The sequence below is a fragment of the Pipra filicauda genome, unplaced genomic scaffold, assembly GCF_003945595.2.
Source record: "Pipra filicauda isolate LSUMZ 115617 unplaced genomic scaffold, ASM394559v2 scaffold35_size7292922_pilon, whole genome shotgun sequence".
In the NCBI taxonomy this organism is placed as follows: domain Eukaryota; kingdom Metazoa; phylum Chordata; class Aves; order Passeriformes; family Pipridae; genus Pipra; species Pipra filicauda.
This window is the reverse complement of record NW_024104487.1, coordinates 4,534,365-4,549,874: the sequence shown is the minus strand read 5'-3', so window position 1 is coordinate 4,549,874 and position 15,510 is coordinate 4,534,365. Positions and strand designations below refer to the sequence as shown.

At 41.3% G+C, this 15,510-nt stretch overlaps 1 long non-coding RNA gene across 3 annotated transcripts in view; it reads right to left on the bottom strand.

The window, feature by feature from the left end:
- Positions 1-14,457, bottom strand: part of LOC120323867 — a 29,243-nt gene extending 14,786 nt beyond the window's left edge. Inside the window, exons 1-4 of one of the 3 annotated variants that reach the window (XR_005564779.1) lie at positions 14,397-14,457; positions 6,954-7,040; positions 5,520-5,590; positions 4,445-4,516 (exon numbers count right to left, since the gene is read on the bottom strand). This is a non-coding gene — a long non-coding RNA (uncharacterized LOC120323867). Of the gene's footprint in view, positions 1-4,444; positions 4,517-5,519; positions 5,591-6,953; positions 7,041-14,202; positions 14,375-14,396 lie in introns of those variants that run through there. The other 2 variants (XR_005564778.1, XR_005564780.1) reach the window with 2 other exon arrangements.
- Between the last annotated feature and the right edge of the window lie 1,053 nt (positions 14,458-15,510).

Genomic DNA, 15,510 nt, shown 5'->3' with positions numbered 1-15,510 from the left:
ATATAGGAAAGAGGAGGAAGTGCATTCACTGCACATTTTTGGACACTCCAAACTCGCCTCTCTAGCTGACATATGTTTTCTTCCGCTGGGGCACTAAATAAAGGAGAACTGAACGCTCACATGCCTGTAGAAACATGTGGGCAAACGTACTGGGCACTGTGTATTGTATCAGAATGATACGCCTCTGGACAGGAAGTTGTTTCTATAAAATCCTTGGTTTCCTCCTGGATGGCAGGGCTAATGGAAGGAAGGAGACCTCTCTTTTTGGTTACCAGGGAACAAGTGCCACAGTCCGGGGGGAGAGGGGTGGGAATGGGACCGTGACACAGCACGAATGGGTTCGGGGACAAGGTAGAGATGCAAAATGGGACCCTTTATTCAGGTGTGTCGGGGTTTTACGAGTTTTAGGTGGGGAAAGGGCCAGGACATGGGGTGGAGCATGAGACAGACAAACGGGGGAGCAAATCAGGATAGGGGCACAGGCGAAAGAGGGAGGGACTGGAGAAGGAAAGGGCAAACGGTACCTGTCTCCTCTCTGCAGCTTCTTCAGCCTACCAGAGAGGGGAGCGGGGGAAGCAAGGAGCAGGCAAATTCGTGGCAAGCCCGGGCATGTCCAGGCTGTGCACTGTGTAGTGTGAATACAAGGAAACCACATAATAACAGTAAAGCCTATATAATAACTGTAAGGTACATATAATAAAGTCCTGCCAATTACTGTATGCTTTTCTCCACGCCTGGAACTGTTCCCATCCTGAATCTTGCTCCTTCACAAACAAGATCATGGAAACAGCTCATATCCAACAGCAGAAATGCTACTGATGTGCTGGGGTTCAGTCATCCACATTTTATGCAGCCAGAGCCTCTTGAAATGCAAAAGACTGTATCTCACCTAACTGGCTCGTACCCCTCAATTAGAACATGGGTCTCCTTTAGGTTTCCTGTATCATCTCCAAGACCATAGAACCAGAATCATTTAGGCTGGAAAAGACCCATTGAGTCAGGCCATAAATTTACCACTGCCAAATTTGGCACTAAACCATGTCTCTAAGTGCCATGCCTACAAGTCTTTTAAACACTTTCAGGTATTTAAGTACAGAATCACAGAATCTTAAAATACTTAAGGCTGGAAGGGACCACTGGACATATTATCACTAGAGGTCATCTAGTCCAACCTCCATGTTCAAGCAGGGTTCCCTGCTACTCAGGATTGTGTCCAGATGGCTATTACATATCTTTAGGGGAGGAGACTCCACAACCTCTCTGGGCAATCTGTTTCAGTGCTCAGCCACCCACACAATAAAGCAGTTCTTCCTCGTATTCTGATGGAACTTCCTGTGCATCAATTTCTGCCTGATGGCTCTTGTCCTATTGGTTGGCATCACCAAGAAGAGCCTAGCTCCATCCTCTTGACACCCTCCCTTCAGGTACTGACATACACTGGTACAATCTGCTCTCAACCATCTCTTATTGAGTCTGAACAGGCCCAACTCTTTCAACCTTTCCTCATAACAGAGATGTTCCAGTCCCTTAATCTTTTTTGTTGCTGTCCACTGGTCCCACTTTGTGAGCTCCATGTCTCTCTTGTACTGGTGAGCCCAGAACTGGACACAGCACTCCAGGTGAGGCCTCAGCAGGGCTGAGCAGGATTACCTCTCTCAAACCACTTCCCAGAGCAGTGTGACAGGAATGAGATGTTGGAAAACAGTGCCATGGAAAGGGACCTAGAGGTCCTGGTTGATGACAAGTTGAATATGAGTCAGCAGTGCCCTGGCAGCCAGGAGGGCCAACCGTGTCCTGAGTGGCATCAGGCAAAGCATCCATAGCCAGTCGATCGAGGGAGGGGATTGTCCTGCTCTGCTCTGCACTGGGGCGGCCTCACCTTGAATATTGTGTGCAGTTTTGGGCACCACAATGTAAGAAAGGTATTGAGCTATTAGAGAGTGTCCAAAGGAGGGCAACGAAGATGGTGAAGGGCCTTGAGGGGCTGTATGAGGAGCAGCTGAGGTCACTTGGTGGGTTCAGCCTGGAGAAGGGGAAACTGAGAGGAGATCTCATTGCAGTGTACAACTTCCTCATAAGGGAAGAGGATGGGCAGGCACTGTTTTCTGCTCTGTGGTGACCAGTGACAGAACCCAAGGGAATGGCCTGGAGTTATGTCAGGGGAGGTTTAGGTTGGATATTAGAAAAAGTTTCCTCACCCAGAGGGTGGCTCTGGGTGCTGGTACAGGCTCCCCAGGGAAATAGTCACAGCAGCAAGCCTGATAGAGTTCAAAAAGCATTTGGATGGTACTCTCAGGCACATGTGTGACTCTTGGGGATGGTCCTGTGCAGGGCTAAGGGTTGGACTCAATGATCCTTATGGGTCCCTTCCAACTCAGCGCATTCTGTGATTCTGTGAAAATTAATCAAATTTATTCCCAGTCAAAATCAGAGTTGGATAATGAGAAATAAAACAAATTTAAAGAACACCTTCCTCCCATCCCTCCTTCCCTTCCAGCCTTAGCTTTATTCATAATTCTCTACCTCCTTCCCCAGAGTGGCTCAGAGAGATGGGTATCCTTTTGTCTGTGACATACATTCCTTCAAGACTCCCCCAGCATGTGTCCCCCATAAGGTCACAAGTCCTACCAGTAAACCTGCTCTAGTACAGGTTTTTCTCCCTACAGGGCCATAGGTTCTGCCAGGAGCCTGCTCCAGTGCGAGCTTCCTATGGGGTCACAGCCTTCTTTTGGGCATCCACCTGCTCCAGTGTGGGGTCCTCCATGGACGCTGTTGGATCTCTGCATTCCATGGACCTCCATGGACTGCAGGGGCACAGCTGCCTCACCATGGTCTTCACCATGGGCTTCAGGGGAATCTGTGCTCTGGTGCCTGGAGCACCTTCTGCTCCTCCTTCTTCATTGATCTTGGCATCTGCAGAAGTGCTTCACTCACATGTTCTCACTCCTCTCTGGCTTCAATTGCAATTGCTTTTGCTTAATATTTCCCCTCCTCCCTCCTTCTTAAATATGATATCACAGAGGCATTACTACCATCTCTGATTGTCTCAGCCTTGACCTGTGGTGGGTCTGACTTGGAGCTGGCTGGCATTGGCTCTGTAGGAATAGGGGAAGGTTCTGGCAGCTTCTCACAGAAACTACTCCTGTAGCCCGTGCTACCAAAACCGTGTCATGCAAATCCAACACATTCCACCCCTCACCAGTGTGAATCACATGGTTAAGAATGATCATTAAAATCCACATTCATTACACAGTCTTCAGTCACATCAACCAAGAAAAAAAATTGCATACGCAAAAATCAAAATAACATCATCACTGCACCATGAAGGACTTCTTTGATCTGAACTAATACAGAAGACAAATGGTGTGAAGGGCTTGTTGGTGCAATGCCCTATGTGTAGAAGCACAAATGTGAAATGCTTCAGTAATACAGTACAGAAATTAAGCTTGCCAAAGCTCCTTTTGACTGAAATTGTTATTGAATTCACCTAACCCCAAAGCATCAAAACAGACCAAAGAGATTATGAAATTGATGATCCAGAATTTAAACATACTACATAATGAATGTTTGCCCAGAACTCTTTGTATTCATTATATTTAATATGTTTTTTAGTCTAGAGTTGATGACAATGACTGGTTTTAATACAAAAGAGGTAGCATCTGTGAAATTGCACAGAGGTCAGCAATGTATCTGCAATGAATATCTGAGCAAGGAATATCTGCAGTAAACTGGGAATTGAGTTTTGGAGACCATTACACAGTGTTCATGGTGATAAAGGCAAATTTCTCATCTAAAATCAATTTCTTGATGACAAAACTTAGAAAATCTACTACTACCAAAGCTGGAATGGAAAGCAGCCAATTTGGCAGAAACAGATCTCCCAATAGGTTTCAGTAGAATATTTTTACAGTTTAGAAAGAACACACTAGTGAAAACTCTGAGTCAGTCACAGCTTCCATACCCTTCAAGGCTGAACTCAAGCTCCATCCCAAACGTCTTTCAGCTGCATATTTCATTTACTGCTGGACTTAAGCTCACTTACAAGATTAGAAAAGCCAACAGGCTTCCTCATTCCTTATTTGCATTAATTATCCCTTTTTTATCAATAAGTAGACAATATGTGTGCATTATCACACAAAAAAGTATTTCTCACCAAACAAGGAAATGTCATGATAAATATAATAGCTATTGCAAAATAGCTATTATATAAATATATAAAATATATATAAATATAATAGCTATTGCAAAACTACCCTTCAGCAAGGACTATTGTAGCTAAACAGTCATGAATATAAATGTCTTGAAAATGTCATTACATTTCCCCTGCTGATACCAACAGCTGAAACTTCTGACTTTTGCTCATTGATGATACAGATATCATTCTATATCTTTCTCTCTTTTTCTGAAGTGTTTCATGGCTTACGTAAGAGCAACTGAGACTCACCTGTGTGGCCCGCAGCCAGCACAAGTAAGGGGAGCTGGCCAAAAAAGGAATGTTGCTAGTTCTTTTGTGCACCTGGTAAACGAATTCCAAGAAGATAAATATTAGAAATTGAGCTGTTTTGGAATTTCTCTATAAAACTGTTGTGTAGTTCTTTTGGGTTTTGGGTTCTTTTGGGTTGTTTTTTTGTTTTGTTTTGTTTTTTTTTATCAAATAACCTTTCTTTGATACCAAAACTTTGTGTGAAGTTACATCCCTCTATTGACAGGCAAATTATCTGTAAGAGAAATGCATTTTTCTCATGTCCATGTGGCACAAGAACCTCATTTTCCTACAGCCCATTTGTGGCTTGATTACAAGGCTGCAATGTATTTGGTGTTGGCATTCTTGCTGTAGCCCCTGCTAGAGGTGTTCCATTTTGTATAAATACAATTTCTCTGAATGGGAAACTCGGTCTTTCTCAAACCATATGACTGCTGTTGAATAATTTTCCCATTCCACTGAAAATCATCTTTTTTTTTTTTTTTTTTTTTTTTTTTTTTAAATCACAAGCTGCTTCCAGTGGTCTTGGCTTCTTTCCAAAGACAGCAGAGAAATTGGACTTCTTCACAGAGTTCATTCACTGACTCTCGACCACGGGACATGGGAAGCATTTCACAAGCATTTAAACTTTAACTGTAGATCATTAAGCTGATGGCTGAGATATCCCAATGACAGCAGTTCATAGCAGGAACCTACAGCATGCATGTAGGATTTCTCCAAGAAACTAATGAGGTACCATCTATTCTTTCTTTTAAGAGTCACCTGTGTCCTCTTCTGTGGTGTATTTTATCCTACCAGCTAGACAGAGTAAATGCTAGACCATATGGTAAGCACAAAGAGACATGAAGTTAGTTCTGATGAGATACAGAGGCTGTCTGAGTTCAGGGAGAGAGGTCCAAAGAGAAGAGAATCACAGTGAAGGCCCATTACTTCCAGGCAGATGGCCTGGGACTACCATCTCCCCAGGGAAGGGGGGTGGAGGAGACTCCATGGTGCAAAATGCATGTCACAGATTTTGTGTGGAACTGATTCTCACCTGCTTTTATGAGGAATTCAATTCCTGCAGCAAGGTATCGCACTCCAATGGGCACTGGGAATCCTTTGGTCCTGCAACCAGGACACTGACTTACAAACTTGGCTACCTGCATCCTGTTCTGGTTCATTGTTTTCCTAAATGCATGTCTGAGATTAACAAATTGCACCTCTTTAATCTATGAATTTTCCCTGCTCAGACTTTTCTCAGGCTTTTTCAACTTTTCTCTGGATGATCCAGACTGAAGACTTTTCTTCTGACGTAATCAGAAAATGCAGAAAGATGTGAAGTGTGAAGAATTAGCAGAAATAATTTCTGTAGATTCGTATTGTATATTAACATTTGTTTTTAAAGTGTTACCAAAATCAGTTAAGAGGAAAAACCAATAATGCTTTTGATATAAAATGTCGATTTGCTTCTGGGCAGAACAGCTGTCACACATGCTTTCAGAGAAGGAAAAATTGATTACATTTATAGGAGGATATGTGTGCAGTGTAGCATATTGTCTTTATCCAACAAATGAAGGTTTTCCCATGAGATATGTTACTGATTCTCAGTGACACCATCACTGCTGCTTATACATCTGTTCTGCTTTTAACTGCAGTATAACTCAATCATCCTGGACAGATCCTCCTTTCAGATATACATTTCCTCTAAACCTATCAAGTCATAGGCATGACAACATCTGAACCTGTGCCAAGGCCTGTAATTAATTGGAGACCCACTTCCTCCCTCCCAAAATGCAGATCTCTGGCTGCTGAGGATCTGCCACTGACTTTCCACATCAGGGCTGAGCGTCACTGGCCACCCTACCCTGCTGTCACTGGCAGCAGCCGGGCAGACAGGGAAGGGCTTGCTCTATTCCGCCCATTTAATTCAGGATTTTCACTGGGGGGTCCCCAGACCTGCGCCAGACAGGACACTGTTTTTGAATTGGATTTTTCAAAACCACCTAAATCTTATCCTTGTCCAGTTTAGTGCTTAGATGGCAATACTCTGGAAGTATGTGCTCTGCAAATGGATGATTTCTGCAATTGTTCAGTGTGAAATTTTCCTTTTCTAGAGCATGAAACTCATACCTGTCAACTAAAATGAGTCTTAGTTTTCCCGTTTTTAGATGCCTACAGGTAGATTTATTCACTCAGCTGGCCACCTCGAGTGCCCTTTACAGTTAATAGATGTCTTTCCTAGGACAGCAAGAAGCCTTCTCCTTGCCTCTCACCAATCATGACACATTAAAGGGTGTCTCACCAAAACCTCAACTGTCTGGGAACTGGCACCATCCTCCAAGTGTTGGCTGTATCACGACAAGATAAAAGGCATATCTGCATGCATGCAGGCAAGCAAACACATGTTCTTATTCCAGTTATAGGCAGGGTTGGGGGGACTTCAGCGTCTTCGATGTGGGTGGCAGAGAGCATTCACACAGCTGCTTACCTGACTTTGCAGGCATACTCCAGCAGTGGTCTGTTTCAGTAACATGGCTGTTGTCTTAGAACTGGTTGCACAGTGTTGCTCCTGTGACTGCAAAACAGCACAAGTATGGCTATAAATAAGGGACATCAGATGTAAGGGCTGTTTTCAGAGAAATAAAATGTACAGGTTTCTTTAAAACTATTAAAGTTGCAGTATTATAAATGCCATCAGAATCTAGTCAATTCTGTTCAGAGAAACAATCTCTCTACATCTTGAAGGGTGAACAAGCAATCTCAAGCGACAGGGTACTCCATAAAGAGGATGTGGAGCAAGTTGCTCACTAAGATGAGGCAATGAACTACCAAATTCTTTTGAACAAAGAGAAGATAATGTAAAATGATAAATGATCTCAACAAGTAGTGAGAGGGAGAAAGTTATCAACATCTTATAGGCTTGAACTGTGGTCTATAGTTGGCTGACTTGTTAAATGTAAAAAAATTCTCAGATATAAGCAAAAAAAGTGTGTTGCCTTTGCAAAAGCATATCCCTCTTGTTTGACAGTTAAAAATTGCAAGAAAGAATAACGCATTCATCATTTTTAATCAATCTTTAGAACAGTGGCCTAACATCCTTTTTGTTTATAGCTCTCTTTTATAATAGTCAGTAATAAATATTTTAGAAGTTGACAATATATATAGTGTTTTCAAAAGAGAGGAATTTGGAGCAATGAATAATAACTCTTCCCAGCATGAGTGAGCAATAAAGATAATCACTGGATGTACATCTCTGCAAATACTCAATAATACAAATTCTACTAACCTTTCTATAACACATTTTGGGTGCAGTATTGCAGTCTTATTTTAAATATTTCTTTCTGGCTTAATATTTTTGCAAATTAATATTAATATACTGCAAATCTGAAGGAGAAATATCGGACCTACTGAGGTCTGTGGGAATTTTGTCATTAGTTTCTCTGGATGCAGAATTCCATGTTAGCTGAAGTCTTATTGCCCTGGTTTAATGGGCTTAGGGTAGAAGCCTAGAGGTTTTTAGCCAGCAAAAATGTGACAGCCTTTAACAGCCTTTCAAGTGAACTGTTAAAGGTTTAAGAAGAATCCTAAATGTTTTTAAGATAGGAGTTAAGTTTATAAATAAATTTGAAATTACTTTGTATGTTCCCAATTCCAAGACTAAACAGTTTGTCTGAGCCCTCGGTACCTTTAGGAACAGCAAGCTGATGGAAAATCAAGGAAAATCACTAAGCATTTAAAATTTCTGTGACTTGTGTTACAGGAGCTGCTGCTGAGATGGTCTCCCTGGTGAAGTTGAATTTCCTCTTCTAGTTCTCAGTTCATCCTTTAGAAAGGCACTATTCTTTCTCTCACTTAGCCCAGACTGCTTACGCTCAGGGCTTATCTGTAATGAGCTAATACATTTTGCCAAAAACTGCTAAGACACATGTTAACAAGATGTTGTCTTTAGTGTGGACAAGAATGGTTGTACTTAAATATGTTGTCTGGACAGACTTGATTCCACAGTCCTTTGGGATCTTACATCTGTGAAGTACTGATGGTTATGTATGTGTTCAATAAGAAAATATTTTCAGGTGCACAGAGAGGAAAATCAGTTTATTATTAATAGATGCATTCTGTGTTTGCTGCTTTCTTTGTGTCTACTTGATAATCTGAGGCTGAAAATTGTAGTTACCAGCATACAAATGAGCATTGTGTACCTCTTTCTTGTCTTAGCATTTCTAAAGACATTTTTAATTGAAGGGACTACTTATTCTGCCAGGTGTATGACCATGGGAGTAGCATTGCCACATTGTAAGACAGTGTCTTGAGGGCTATTAGAGGCTTAATATGAAACGCTAATTTTTCATGTGTCTTTAAATTCAACTACTGAGTTGGTGCTTTTATCACTACAGCTATCTGAAACACGCAATTTTACAAATTCAGGCCTTAACCAAGTTTGGAGTTGCTTGAAGTTTGTTGTTGAAACCCATTTCTCGAAGGCACTAAGCGCTAAGCTGAACCCAACCTCCATTGCAGTGGTCTGAGGACAAGGCTGCTGGTCTCAGGCCTTGAGTTTTCTGCATGCCATGCTCTGGCAGTTCCTACAGCATTTGCAGTTCCTACAGCATGTTTGTGGGGTACTGAGATGCCAGCTGCAGGGAAATCGATTTACTGAAAAGGTTTGTGCATCTTCTCTGTCCTTACCTGAAGACCTCAAGGAGAGTACCCCGAGAGGGGTAGGTCAGTGTGCATGTATCACAGAAATGTTCTGTTTTGCAACAGTAATGCAGAGCATGGTCTTGGGGCAGACTCAAACAGGATTGTCCGTAATGGTACCTGCTTGTCATTGCATCAAGATGGATACTCAGAGCCTGCAGTGGCTCGTTCTGTAGAGAGATGTGCTTGCACCACCATCCCTGCTCCTGGTAGAAGGCGCTACAAAACTGCATGAGGTAAATGAGCTGAGCAGGTGGTAATAAGAATGAATCTGATATTGCACATATGCTATGTAGCCACTGCTTCCTAGTGATCATGATGCACCACCTATCAGGCCAGTTTTTTGTATCTTTTGAGGAAGCTGAATAGTGCTGGTAACAACCTGTAATGACAGCCCTTGTGAAGCACTGGGTGAGCATATGCTGCATGAGCAGGTTCTCAAAGTAATACTGATGAAGCTGCTTTGAGTATCTAAGATATGTAATGGATGCAAGAGAGAAAAGCCTCTCTTTTATTAGGCCAAGTTGTAGCTTGAAAAAAAAGGACATGATCTCAGCTCAGTGATGGGGTCATTAAAAACTTTCAGCCATTAGAGCAGCGGAAGACATACTTAATAGGATAAAAGAGAAATTCTATGCAGAGTTCTTCATTCTCTGCTTAAATGCTAATTTAATTAATAAAACCCGAAACTTCTTCAGTGTCCTAGTTCCTTGTAGACAAGCAATAATTGTTTGCAAATTTGTCCAACAACCAGCTCACAAGCTTCAAAGGGAACTCATTACCAGGATAAAAATTCTTCAAATTACTTTCTCTTCCATCTGAATTATATTTATAATCAGTTCATAATGAAGTTCAAATCCCATCCTTCAGATCACTTCCACTAAAGTGGAAGAGCTGTGGTAAAATTATTCAAATCTGGCATGATTATCTTCTGATTATTCTTCCTCAGAACAGCTTACCCACTGACTTAATGAGTTTTTCATTAAAAATAAAAAAGAATGATAGAAATAATTGATTTATCAATACGGACTAGCTTATCTGATATTCTGATTCACAGGTTAGGATTCTGTTAGCATTCTTCAAAGGGAACAAAATCCTTCTGTTTTTATTGAACATCTATATGAATCAATAATGAAATGCTATATTTTTTAAAGCAGCATTAGCTGTGTAGTGGTTTGATGCTATCTGTAAAACTAAAATTACTTAGTGAGAAAACAAGTGTGTGCTGTTTTGTTTTGGGGTTTTGAGGGGTTCAGGTTTTTTGTGTGGTATTTTTGAAGATGCCAGAACCTCAGTTATTATGCTGGTAAGTTGTACTTCGAACTTCCTGCTGGTAAGCTGGGCTTCCTTGCAGACTCTTTCTCTCTCATGCTGGAAATCACTGATCCATGTACTGATCCATAGGATGATTAATGAGAAATACAGGATTAATTAACTATGGATTTGGTATTTTTTAAAATGTGACATGAACTTAATGCAGTATATCTGTAACGGCAGTGGGGTAGTTCCAAAAATAATTTCCTACTTCCTATTTTCATCTTTCTATGGAATTTAAGTGGTGAATTCAGCACTGGGGCTCAGACCTTGTGGCAAAAGGGATTTTGCTTCTACATCATCAGAATCAGTTGAAATTCCGTATTTTCAGTGGGCAGAGTCTCTGGCAGAAATAAGTGATTTTCAGGGAATGTTTCCATTAACTAGAGGTACACAATCCCTGAGAAAGGTAGTGTAGCTCTATCTAAAGGCATGGGTGAGTGCCAGAAAAAAAGCAGAAATCTTTTGCTACTCCTGCTAGCTTGAATAATCAGAAAAGAGCTATCAATTTTAATAGGAAATAACTTAACCAATAAGTTTGACCTCTAAGTAAAGAGATGGTGGCAAAGGAGGTAGTGGTCAAAAATTCACCTGAAATTCTGCTTGTAACATATGGTAATAAAAATGGGTTTGCCATCTTTATAGTAACAAATGACATACCAGCAAGACATACAAGTCTCATCAGAAATTACTTCCGTGAATTGTCAAGCCTGTTACAAATAAAATGGTTTTGCTTCTTAAGCAAGCAATGCAGGTGGGGAAGAGAGTGACATCTCTCTGATCCCCGTTCATTTCCTGTAAAATGCGTAGGGGAGAAGACAGTATCAGCCAGAAGAGATAAGCAATCTGCTTCAGAACAGCAGAAATGTCTTATTGTAGCATGCACATAAAATATCTCAGTTTGAGTTTGAAATAAAAGACTTCTCAGTAATACCTAGGAGCCCAATAGCATTATAGATGTAAGTAATTCTTAATTGTATTCTAGATGTAAGACTGAGAATGTCTAAAGATTTGGAGAGGCACAAAGAGTCATCAAGTCCCTAAAGTCCTTGAAAGTAAGTGAGAATTAAATACTGGCATTTTGACCTTTGAAATCTCTTCTTCATTGCTTTGGACTTCAGAATGGAGATGTTGACTATAAAGAGCTGGATTGGGTTTTGTTTTGAAGTAAGACATTTATTAAAATTATCTTTATAAAATTGTTAGAATAAATTACTTCAAAAGTTTTTTGCCTGGCCAGGTGCCCAATGGTGTGGTTACATAGGATTCCTTCCCACTGTTTTGCAAGCAACAAAAAAAGGGCATTTTTACACAATAAGCAAGTATTAGATGACCTGTTGCTGGGATTTTTTTGTGCATGTAGCAGTGGGCAAGGTGGCAACATTCTGACTGAATAAGAGGTTCTTTAAGATGTGAGCCTAAGCCTATAAAGAACATGGCTTGGTTTACGGAAACATATTCTTCCTGCATTCAGACTTCATTGCTGCTGGGGATTGGGTGCAGTGGGAGTCTGAGATAAAGTATCTTTGACTTTTCCTTCTGAAAATCAAAGCTGGACCAATACAATTCTGGAAAACTGGGAAGACTAAGGGGACTGCTTTTCTGAAGCATAGGACTATGTTTCAGACATACAAATAGATTCAGGTCCTGGCTTTAGCAAAAAGCCCTCATATGACCTTGGCAAGTGACCTAATCTCTGTGCTGTGGTGACTTAGTCTCTGTGTCTAGGTTAAGTGTTTGCAAAATGAGAACAACAGTACTGTCTTTGTCTTGTCTGTTCATATTGAAAATTCTTTGGTGCAGGAATCGTTTCTGTGTGTTTAGCGAGGCTCTTGGCATTCAGCTCTAGGTGCTATTTTAGTAACAGTACATCATTGCTTTTAGTTTCATCCCTAACCTTTTTGGAACAGAGTTGCATTTAGGAATCCTTTCTTTTAACCCCATCCTCACCTTGGGTGATTCAAAGACTAAGGGAGACCTCAGTCAAAGTCACACTTGCTTGGCAATGCAAGACAAATTACTTCCCTTTGGTAATCCTGCATGACCTGGCATTCAGCTCCCTTATGGGCAGAAATCCCACTAAGTGATCCTGCTTAGTTTGATCCTGCCAGCTTTGAAGCCAGCATATTGCATTGGCTTAACTTCCAGGGACTGGATTTGCAGAGTTTGTAGCTAACAATAAATTCTATTAACTGCCTCCATGGAGAAATCCAAAACATCTCAGCAGTAATAAAGATGGAGCAGAGATGCAGAGCATGGGAGGAACTGGAGACATTGCTGTATCCTAGGAGACAGCATTAGAAAGAAGGTGGAGGACTCACGGTGATAGCCTATTTTACATATTATTGGGGTTTCCTACTGGTCATTAAACGTGTCTGAATGGATGTTGTCTCTTCAGAACCAGGTGGAGAATGAGAACTACTCAGCACTAGTGAGGCCACACTAGGAGTATTTTGTCCAGTACTCTTTATCTTATCACAAGAAAAATAAGGAGCTACTGGAGAGGGTCCAGTGGAGGGCTACAAAGATGATGAGATGTCTGGAGCATCTCTCTTATGAGGAGAGACTATGGGAGCTGCACCTGTTCTGTCAAGAGAAGAGAAGGTGGAGAGGAGATCTCATTAATGCATATAAATGTCTCAAAGGCAGGTGCCAAGAATATGGAGCCAGACTCTTTTCAGTGGTGCCCAGGGACAGAACAAGGAGCAGTGATCATAAAGTAAACCAAAAGAAGTTTAACCTCAACATGAAGATGAAGTTCTTTACATTGAGGATGGCAGAGCACTGGAACAAGCTGACAAGGGAGGTCATGGAGTCTCCCTCTCTGGAGACATTCAAAACCTACCTGGATGAGTTCCTGTGTCACCTACTCTGGGTGACCCTGCTTGGGATGTTGGACTAGATGATCTCCAGAGGGCCCTTCCAATCCTAACAATTCTATGATTCTGCGAGAACAAGTGCCAAACTGACTACAGGATTTTCAGGTACGTGGGTCTTTTTAAAAGTGTGACACATCAAAGATGCTTTGCTGTTATCAGGTATGAAATGTTCTCAATTCTCAAGTGAAAAGAACAAACACTTAACATGCTGCAGCATCTATGTTTGCAGCTGACCTGAGATGTTGGCTCTGTTGAAGGCTGTGTCAAAATTCCCACTTACTACACCTAGCAGTTAAGCTAGCTTTCCAGCTAGCTAGGACTAGGTAGCATCTAAGATGACTAACAGCCAGCAATGAAAGCAGTGCAATTCCATGCCATATCCTAAAGAATCCTGACCCTCTGCACTCTCTGTGGGGCATTTTGCAGTGGCTCTGAAAGATGTTTGCTGAGAGCTGATTATTAGAGGGTTGCAGTAACAAGACATTGTATTAATAAGGGGGAAGAGAAGACATGTTGCCAGAGATGAGGTACATGTCTTGTACATTTTATCAATGCAAACAAAAAAAGTATCAGGGCTGTGATGCAGTTTTCTTACTGTGTCATGCTTAAGAATTGTTCAAGTTTGATTCTGAAGCTACAGCAAATTGTTGCACTTATCTGGGCAAGCCTAAATATTTCCCCAATCCATTTTGCTCGAGTAGGAGACACAGAATCTTCACTTTTTCACAGTAATGCCCTCTTTGTGTCTGTGACCCCCAAAGTACACAGGAAAAATGGTATTTAAGTGGGTATTCAGCCAGACAGTCTAACTGGGTTTTCCAATTGACTGTTGTTCATTTTTCTTACCAACTGCTCCTCCCTTAATTGTCCTCCATCTGCTCCATCATCTGAAGGAAGGAGCTCATGATAGAATGTAGTGGGTTGGCTTTTGGATTTTTTAGGCTTTCCTTAGCAATGGGGGTGAGAAATCTAAGGAAGTATTCCATATCATCCTTTAGCGTAACACAACATATAAATAAGGCGCAGATAAGAGGGCTCACCCTCTTCCCTTCCGGTGGCTCTGAAGGCGCAGGTTCCCTGCTGTTGGTTCTGCTGTGTGGGGGAGTGAGGCCTAGTGAGGCCTTGTAGACCCTGGGAGGTGGAGGGTGCTGGCGGTCCTTCAGCACGATTTCTGCTGTCCCAAGGAGATTAGTGAGATATTCTTTCGCTAATTCTCTATTCCGCTAGCCTCTGAGTTTTTCGATTGTGCATATCTGTTTTGTTTCCTCCCTTTTTATCCCTTTTTGTCCCTTTTTCCCCATTTTACCTTCCTCTCTTCCCCTTTTTGGGAGCTGTACATAATATTCTTACTGTATATAACTGTAATATATGTAAAAAATACATATATATATTGATATAATTTGGTTGGTTTAAATTTCTCTCAGTTTCTATAGTTTGTTTGTTTGTTTGCCTAAAGGAGGAGGGAGGGAAAAGGCTTTTGCTGAGTTTTGGAGATTTGGTGGGAAGCCAGCTCTAAATTTACTCATAGAATGAGAAAAATGGGGATGGAGGTAAGCCATTTTGAAGGAATTTTCTGTTTTCCGCTGACTAGATGGAGGCTCAGTAAACATATACTAGTCCACTCTAAAGAAGACTGTTTCTGAGTCTAATTCAATTTGCACAGTTCTTATACGTATCATTATATTAAATATCAAAAGAACTGAATAGCACATGATGCTGATTTTAACCATCTTCCTGAAGCTTTCGTTTTTTAAGGTTGGAGTTACCCAGCGAAGTAAACCACTGAGAAGTTACAAAGGAAGAAATGCCCATGTATCAGGCACGTGGAAAGTAGGATGGGACTGGATAAGTACGATACTTCTTAGGGATAAATGCCAAGACCTTACTTAGCCCTTCCTAAAATAAAACCCTGAAAGGTTACAGAGGAAGAAATGTTGATCCCTTCTTGGCAGCTTCTCAAATTCCTCTTTTAAAAAAACCTTAATTTTGACTCTGGAGCTGTCTGGAGTTTCACCCAATGAATGTTCTGGTTCAGCACAAAGTTTGTTAGTGAGTTGGGCATTCCACATTTGGGCCTTATGCTCTTGTTTTCAACTTCCAGCTCTGAAAGGTCTCTGACAAACGACCCAGGCCATGTGATTTTTCCCATGAGGG